We start from the raw sequence: 9,828 nt of genomic DNA on the forward strand, positions 1-9,828 counted from the left end.
ACCATAATAGAATCACCCACCGGTATAGACACATAAATAGGAATACTCAATGAATCACTAGGCATGACCAGGTACGGTGCAAAATAAGATGACATATACGAATACGCAGACCCTGGATAAATAGCACTGAAGCATCTCTATAACAAACTGGTATAGTACCTGTAATGACTACATCTGAAGACTCAACCTCAAGTCTGGTTGGAAGTGCATAACATCGGGGCTGGGCCCCACCACCCTAAACTGCCTCTCTGGGACGGCCTACTACTGGTTGGCCCCCATTTATGGCAGCTTGAGCTCCACATCTAGGACCTCTACCTCCACCTCTAACACCTCTGCCCCCGCCTCTAGCTGTTTGGACAGGTTGTGGGACATTTGGTGCATGTAACATAGCACGAGAACCCTGATGCAGAGAACTGCTCGAAGCTCGAGGGCAATACCTAGCAATGTGCCTCGTGTCGCCATAAGTAAAACAAGCCCTCGGCTGCTAGGGTTGACAACCCTGGAAACTCTGAAGCGGCGGTGCACTGATAGGTGCTGATGGTGCACTGTAAGGCTGCTGATCAGAATAGTGCGTTTGAGAACCACGACCACCTGAAGTACTATGGGAGACCTGAAGAGCTGACTGAAAGGGCCTAAGAGGATGGCCTCTACCATATGAATCTCTACCTCCAGACGAGGTACCACTGAATCTACCTAAATGATGGGACCGCTTATCCGACCCACGATCACCTTTCTATGACAGAACCATCTCAACTCTGCGGGCCACATTGGCCACCTCCTGAAATGTAATCTCACTCCCGGCCTCCTTGGCCATCTGAAGACAAATCGGCTGAATCAGACCATCAATAAACCTCCTCACCCTCTCTCTCTCGGTGGGGAGTATGACAAGAGCATGGCGAGCTAGATCGATGAACCTGGTCTCATACTAAGTGACCATTGTGAGCACGTGATTTTTGCTTCACAAAAACTACTCCAAAAGAAATCAAAAAATAAAACAAAATTTTCTTGGTGTACAATTTTTAGGATTGACGTGGCATTTTTGGATAATTATTTGTGTTTTTGTCTGTGAATGTTTATCCTGTTATAATTAATTGAAATAATAAAAAATATGTGGCATGTGCCCTTAGGATTTTTATTTCTTACAATTAGGAATTAATTAAAACATAATTTGGTTTTAAAAGAAGAAAATCACAAAATATGCATTTAGTCTATTTTTTGTCATTTAAATGTGCCATCGTGTGATTTTATTTTTAATTAAATATTTTAACTTGTATATTAATTTTTGTTAAGGGTTGATTAATATATTTTAAGGTTAATTTTTATTTCACAATTTAATGTAGAATTTTTGTTAATTAGGAATTAAAAAAAAGAAGAAGAAAAGAATGAAAAAATGAAGAAAACTCGGATTGGGCCAAAAGTTTAAAATGAAATTGGGCCCAAATCAATACCAATGCATGACCCAGTCCATTGCCTGGTCTCAGATAACCCTAAACGACACCGTATTGGCATCTCAGATCTGAGCCGTTGATCAAACTGATCGAACGGTCCGGTTCAGCCCATGCATAGTTGAAACGGCGCCGTTTCAGGCATGTCGATCTAAGCCGTCCATCTCCATTGATCCAACGGTCCCAAGCTTACCTCACAACCCGGTCCATTTCGACTCGGGTCGACCCAGTCTCTGAATGAGACCAAACGACGCCGTCCCCCTTAAGTGAATTGATCCAGGCCGTTGATCGTGATTGATCCAATGGCCAAGATCAAACCACCCCTCCCCTATATAAACTTAATCTCCTACCCCAGCCCCCCAAACCAAACACCCCTCCTTTCCCTGTTCATCGTCTCTCTAACTCGGAGACAAGCCAGACCAAACCTTAGCCGCCTTAGGTTACCTCCGCCTGAAACCCGGTGGCAACAACGTCGCCGGTCACCAAACCAACACCCTAAGACCACCTGACCACCCTCAATCCAAATCCGGTAACCGTTTAGCTCGAATCTTCCTGGAACTTCTCGAATATTTATTTGAAGATTCGAGCCAAACATGAACCTACCCCAACAGGCCCCAAACTTACACCACAGCATCCCCCGACCTCCCTCATACCCTAAATACCTTTGGTTCCGTTCGAATCTGGCTAGAAACACTCGAGCCCCAAATCAAGCCCAAGAACCCTAAAAAACCAAGCCTGGAATTCTGTCTAAATCAAAGAGGTTTTGGGTGTTCAATGGACCTTAGTCGAAGTGTTCTCAGTTGAGAACCCTCGATTAAGGTCCGTTCGACCTCAAAAAAGGGTACGAGTCAGAGTTTAAGTCAGAATCGTCTAGTGTCCGAGTTCTTGAGGTATTTTTCCTTTCCGGTTAGGTTCCATTTTGTATGTGTTTATATCTGTTTATCTGTTTTAGTTTAGTTTTATTGATTTTTCCATTCTTATCAATTCATTTTCTCATCCCCAGTGACCTTTTTATTTGGTCGATTTTTCTTTTGTTGATTAAATTGTACCTGTTATAAACTACACATTCGATTTGATTAATGTCATCGAATAATTAGTTTCATAAGTCCCCTATGTTGTACAAATCCATGAATCATCCTGTCTGTATGTTTGATTCTGTTTGTTGTTACCAATTGTGTATGCATAATCGATTAATAAGTTGCGTCGATTAATTAGTTTCCTGTTAGTCCTTGTTTATGTCAATACCACTGAAATTACCCGTGAATTGCCTAATTCTCTGTGTCTGATTGTTTAGTATCAATTGTAATATGTAATCGATTAATTAAGCTTCGTTGATTAGGTTTTTTGTATAGTTTAAATCATTTGGCATTCTGTTGTTTATAGTTTTCAATTGTTAGTTGTCCGATTAATTAAGATTTTGTTTGATTATGAGCATTGTTCTTAATCATTGAAACTCTTGTATTTGATGTATTTTTCTGCCTTAAAATTACTATATGGAATTGGTTTATAGCTGTAGTAATTTAGGTGATCATATGGGAATTAGTTTAGTCAAATGATTAACTTTCCTCCTTAGGTGAGTTGGTACAACTGATAGGCAATAATATTAAGGGGTTTCAGGGGTAATTTGAGAATGAAACAGTAGGAATAATATGTTAATGTTAGTGTTTTGTTAGTGGGATGTTAGTGTCTTTAAATTAATGTGATAATGGGGAACAAAAGGGAATGGGGGGCTGAAAATAAGGAAAAGCTTCCTTAGTGGATTTTAAGTGGAAAATTCAGATTTTTAGTGGAAAAAGGGGGTCGGGCAGTAGTTTTAAAAGAAAGGCAGACTTGCATAAAAAGGGTAGAGAAGAAGACTGAAAAAGGGGGCTGAAAAATACAAAAGGCGGGACTTTTAAAAAAAAAACTTGGAGAGTGAGAGTTAGAGAAATAAAAAAAATAGACTGGATGTTATCATCAAAAAAATTCAGAGCTTAAGTTGAAAAGAAAACTGATTTGTCAGAACTTAAGAAATTCAGTCTTTGAGAATTAAAAAAACTGAAAGTGAAGCCTTTCTTTACTACTGAGGATCAGAATATTGTTACTGCTTCTGTGGTTTGCATTTGGTACTACTGATTTTCAGATTGGTTTTCCTGGGTTTTCTTTTGGTTTTGGAGGGCTGTTTCATTGAATGCTTGGGTTTCTGATATTGGTATTGCTGTCGGGTTATTTTTGAATTTGTTATTGGATGTGGAATCATCTCTGTTGGTTTTAAAATCCATCCCTGGGTGTTCAATTTGCTAATGTTGTTGTTGATTGTTCTTGTTGCTTTGCTAATGCTGATCTTCCTCTTCTTTTACTTCCAATACCAGGTACATGGATGTAACCTTGTCGATATTGTAAGCTGAAATGTGAAAGCATGAATACATATGAAGAATGGAACTTTGAAGTTTTAATTTAGCTTTTCTTTGTTTCTTTTACTGATTGTATTTAGGCTATTTCATGTATTATTATTCTGTAAATTTCTGTCGCTTTGCATAACTAGGCATCTTGTAGTGATGTACTAAATAATACTTTGCTTTAGTTTGATTATTAGGTAGTATATATTTAAGCATGCTCATTACTGTCAAACTGTTTAATAATTGGAATAAGAGGAAAATAACATAAGTTGGTCTTTAGTGAATCGGCTTGGCAAAACTGATTAGTTCACTAGCTATGAAGGTTTTAATATTGTCAACAGTAGGTTAATCGTGAACATGTAGCTAAATTTAGTTAAAGCATGAATTTAAATTAATTTCGTGAATTAGACATTATGGCATGATTTGAGTTCAAACAAGACGAGTTAACGTTTAAATTTAATAAACTTTCGAATATGCATTAGTAATTAAGATTGATTCTAGTTTCAAATAGTTGTAAATAATTAATTCCAACGGTTCAAGTCATCTAACAATGCGAGTTTAATTTAGTTATAGGATAATTAGTTTTTTTGAATATATTATTTGTCGATTTCGTATTTTATTTATAATTCCAATTTTAATAATATTCCTTTCCATTAACATTTGTCTTAATCTAGCATTTAATATGTTACACCTTTTTTTTAGCATGTAATTAATTAGGATTTTTTCTCTTTTATTTTAGAGACGAATTTAATAGAAATGTAGTCACTTTAGGATATCCTTAAAATAAATGAGGCGTGCTTCGCCAAAATAAATCACAAGCTGCGGGGCCCTCTATACGTGTTTGTAAAGTTACTTAGACTTCGGGACAGGCCGTTTAGCAAAATTTCACGGCCTTACCCAAAACAATGATACGCTAGCCGTTTAGGGCGCGCATTTAATAAATTACTTCCTTAAAAATGGGTGTGCATTTATGTAACCCAAATCCAAGTCTCAACGGAGTCGAATCGTGTCGATAGCCTCGGGTATATTGATTGTGACGAGGTTCGAGATATGTTTTCACAATGTTGCAATTCTTTGTTAAAATAATAATAATAATAATAATAAAAGCGGTAAAGAGTTAAAATTTGCACGTAGGTTCATAATTGTATAAAATCAGATAATCAAACCGAATATGACAGTTGAGCGACCGTGCTAGAACCACGGAACTCAGGAATGCCTAACACCTTCTCCCGGGTTAACAAAATTCCTTATCCGGATTTCTGGTGCGCAGACTGTTAAACACAGTCATTCTTTTCCTCGATTCGGGATTCAACCGGTGACTTGGGACACCATAAATCTCCCAAGTGGCGACTCTGAAATAAATAAATAAATCCCGTTTTGATTGTCCTTTAATTGGAAAAACTCCCTTCCGCGCCCTTTCACGGCGGCGCGGGCGAAAAAGGAGGTGTGACAGCTCTGGCGACTCTGCTGGGGACCGAACCCAGAATCTCTGGTTCAGGGTTCAGAATTCGAGCTTAGATGAATTGTTATATTTGGCTTTATTTATCATCTGATTTTATTACATGTTTTGTCCTAATGTGCTAAAATGTTGCTTTTTACCGCTTTGATATTACCTGAACTGTATATATAAACTGCTACGAAATCCATATCTTCTCTCTCTTGAGGAGTGCACGCTGGTCGTGACTTCTTTATGTTAGTTTCATATCCCAAAATAGAACGAGGATTCGGAGGAGTTGCAAAACCGGATGATCTTTTGGTTACCGGTACGCAGCTCCCATCCTCGGCTCGAGTTGTCCGCTCGGGTAAGCCAGGTCAAGAACGAACACCCAGGATAAACCTAGTATAACAAAACCTCATGCCGGATCCCCAGTAGGAACGCTTATTTGCATCATGTGCACTTGACTTAGGGGACTCAACACAGGGGTTGGGTCCGTCTAGGACAAGCAACCTGAAATGAAAAGACCATCATGCTGCATCCTGTTTGTTTTACGCATTTATTTGCTGCAGATTTGCATGCTGACCGGCTTCTGAAAATACTGGAATTTAAAAAAAAAAAAGCAGTTTAGAGAGATAATTACCTATTTTTTTTTTTAAAAAGAAAGCAAACTCTGCCAAAATTTTGAGAAAATGAAAAAAATAGCAAAATCTGCCAAAATTTCGAGAAAATGAAAAAAAATGTGTTTTTAGTAAACAAGTCTTGTTTTCAGAAGTAGTTTATTTTCGTTGCCCGAACTACGCCGGTTTGATTCTCACAGGGCGTGAGATACGTAGGCAACCCTCGTCGGGTTCAACCTCTCATTTTGCAAAAATAGCCCAAAAAAAATAAAAAAAAAATGTCAAAGATTTTAATTTTTCGTCATAGAGTTGGGTGATGTTGTTTTTTCAGAAATAGCCGAATTCTCCCAAAAAGGACGCCGGAAGGCTGACTTTGCATAAACGGCCACTTCTATCATTTTTTGGATTATTGATCGGTTGACTCACACAACCTTAAAATCTTCGTCCCTGAAGTGCTGAAAGGTCGTGTTCGGAAAATTGGGTCTTTCTTTGATGAAAAATAATCAAATCGTTTTGAGTCAAATAAATTTTCTTTTGTTTAATCACATTAATAAATGTGCAGAATGAGCATGACTCAAAATGAACCTTTTTCAATCATGAATAAAATTCCCCTCCAGTTGTGGCTATGGTGGAATGATTTAGGCGAAGAAGGGCGAGACGAAGTCAAGAAACATCTGAAAGGTCTCACGGGTTTGTTGGGTATCAGGCCTCGAGGGGATATTATAATGGCACTGGTCACTTACTGGGACCCGACGCACAATGTCTTCCACTTCTCAAACTTTGAACTCACCCGTACTTTAGAGGAAATAGCAGGGTACATCGGCAGTGCTGAGGTTCCGTTGAGGCGTAAATACCTGGTTGCTCCAAGAGCCGTAGCGGTGCACCAGTTTTTGGACTCGTTAAAGATAGTCAGAACGATCCATAACCCAAACTTGGCGAAAGGTTGTGGCACTCTGAGCTTCATATACCAAAGATACGGTCACATAGGAGGATTCGACAAGCCAGAAAACAAGTTGTGCAGCAAAAGTAACCGTCAAAAGTGGGATGAACATAGACGGGTTGCTTCCATGATAACCTTCTTAGGGCTTTTATTGTTCCCAAGAAAAGACGGGAATATTGACATAAAGATAGCTAGGGTCGTCAGTACTTTGCTCACTCAAGATGACAGCACGCTTGCGCCCATGATTGTATCTGATATCTTCCGAGCTCTCACGGCCTGCAAAGCCGGAGGGAATTTTTTCGAAGGGTGTAACTTGTTATTGCAAATGTGGATGACCGAACACCTATGTCACCGAGCCCAGTTCCTGAGCTATGGATCTTCTGAGAAAACCTGCATAGAGGAGTTCTACACCAGAATTAATGAGGTCCGCTTACCTGAAGGAGTCTCGGCATGGACCTCATACTTCCGGACCCTCAACGCCAGTCAAATACAGTGGACATTGGGATGGTTACCGATCGACGAAGTCATATATATGCCAGCAGCTAGGCCCCATTTTCTCTTGATGGAGCTTAAGAACATTCAACCTTATATGCCGTATCGGGTTTTGAGGCAACTTGGGAGGTGTTAGATAGTGCCGAAAGATGAGGACCTGAGCACCCAAGTGATTGAGATTAGTTCCGATAGCCAGTTTCCTGAAGCAAGGGTCCGCCAGATTTGGAGCCAATGTCAATACTTGGAGGCAAATACTTGTGTGCTGAATCGGGCAAGAGGAGAAGTTTCACCCGGATATCAGGCTTGGTACAAAGGGGAAATGTCGTCTGGAAGGCCGGCTAAAAGACCTCTCCTTCAAGAATTTGCCAAGTCCTCACAAGAGCATTGGGACTGGTTGGCGAAGGAAAAAAAATACAGGGCCACAATAGGCAAGTTGAAGCAGCAGGTCATAGATCTTCAATTTGAAAGAGAAATTCAGACCGCGACCGATGAAGAGGACAGAAAGAAATCAGCCCAAGAAAATGACTCCCTTATAGCTCAAAACTGACAAGTCATAATGGATGTCGACAACCAACGAAGACGCCGGTCCGATAAAAGGCTGATAGCAGGGTTAAGGAATTAGGTCATGGAAAGCCGAAAGGACTTGGAAAGATCCGAGGCTAGCATAGCAAGAATGCGGGCCAGATGGGCAAAAGGTGCAGCAGTGCGGAAAAAGCACCTATGGCAAGTGAGAAGGGATTATGAAGGGAGCATTGCAATATTAAGAGAAACAAATTACACTCTAAGAGATTGGGTCTTTAAACCAGACCGAGATGCTAGAACGGACTAGGAGCGCTGCTATGATTCAATAGCCCGAATGGAAGAACAAATGGAGAGGTTCCAAGATTAGCTCGTTGACAACACTCAAGTATTGGGATTAAAGAATCAACGAATAGAACAGCTGTGTATGGAAAGGGATAAAATCAGGGGTAGGATCGATGAGATTGGGCACTACATCACCTCGAAGTGCCTAACATGTGAAGAAATGCCCTGTGATACCCTTTTTGCCTCAGTCATGGGCTATGTCCACCGGATCATGGAGGAATTAAAAAGCTTGCAAAGAGGCCTGGCACCAAAGCCCGCGGAAAGGCCGAACGATGCCTCGCGGGCACCAAAATTCAAGGCCTTAATGTATCCCTAGTTCAAGTCTACACTTGTTTATTTTTAAGAGTCTGTTGTCTACCCTTCTGTTCTCTTTTCATATCAAACAATGTTAATAGTGTGGAGTCTGTATTTCATTTTTTTTTCAAATGGGTAGCTTGTAATAGCATATTTTGGTAATAAAATGAAAAATAATAAAATAAAAAATTTGTGTCTTTACTTGTGGCAGAACTACGCCCGGTCTGATTCAAGCGGGGACATGATACGTAGGCAATCCACATAAGATTCGACCATCACTAAAAAAAAAGAAGGGAAAGGCAAAATGAATACATAAGCCGGAATGATGCATGCAGTCGAAGAAAAGACATGTTAGAAATGGTTAAACTGCCTAGGAACATTGCATTCCCCAATGTGAAATTGCAATATGTGTTAAACTCTAACGCTAACAAGTTTGTTGTTTATATCAGAGAAAGAGATTTCAAAACAGTTAGCTCGTTAGAACGTTCTGGCAGATTACCATTACCACACAAGATCAAAAGGGCCCATTCCGGAAAGTATGTCTGGTTCGGACAAAAGTGTTGAGGAGGAAAAGACGGAGATGCAAATGATGAAGGAGGAAATGGACAGGTTGAGACAAGAGATTGCTGGGATGCACCTAGCCTGGGCTAAGGGACAAACACCACCAATAATTCCCCTTACTCCTACCCTTTCACCAGCTCGGACTCCGGAACACCCTTCCACTGGTCCATCAACGAGCTTCCCCATTGCCCAATACTATCAAGGGGAAACTTCCTATAATCCCCAAGCTTCACCACCCAAACAAAACCCTCATTCTCCAGCTGTTCCTATTTTCGTAGCACCTCTACCCGCCACATTGCAAAAATCATCCGATGAACAAGTGTTTCAGGTTCACGACAATTAATACTATTCTCCTGAACTCACCTTCAAAGCACCCGAGCCATACACTTACACCCCTCACCTTCAGTTCCCGACAGAAACTGAGAGGCCAGCTAAGAATCTGGAGTAGGACGAAGTGCTCCGTAAAGTGAAAAGCCTGGAGCAATCCTTCAGGAATATGCATGGATTGGGCAGCCCAGTCAGTGTGTCCAATAAAGATCTGTGTCCCTTCCCCGATGTTCAATTGCCGGCAGGTTTTATGATGCCAAAGTTTGATCTATATGAGGGACATGGTGATCCTATGGCACATCTACGAGGTTTCTGTAGTAAGATGAGAGGGGCAGGTGGACAGGATGAGTTGCTGATAGCTTATTTCGGTCAAAGTTTAAGCGGGTCCGCATTAGAATGGTACACGAGGCAGGATCCTAGTAGGTGGTATACCTGGGACGATCTAGCACAAACATTTGCAGGTCATTTCCAG

This window comes from Nicotiana tabacum, chromosome 22 (assembly GCF_000715075.1).
Source record: "Nicotiana tabacum cultivar K326 chromosome 22, ASM71507v2, whole genome shotgun sequence".
NCBI lineage: Eukaryota > Viridiplantae > Streptophyta > Magnoliopsida > Solanales > Solanaceae > Nicotiana > Nicotiana tabacum.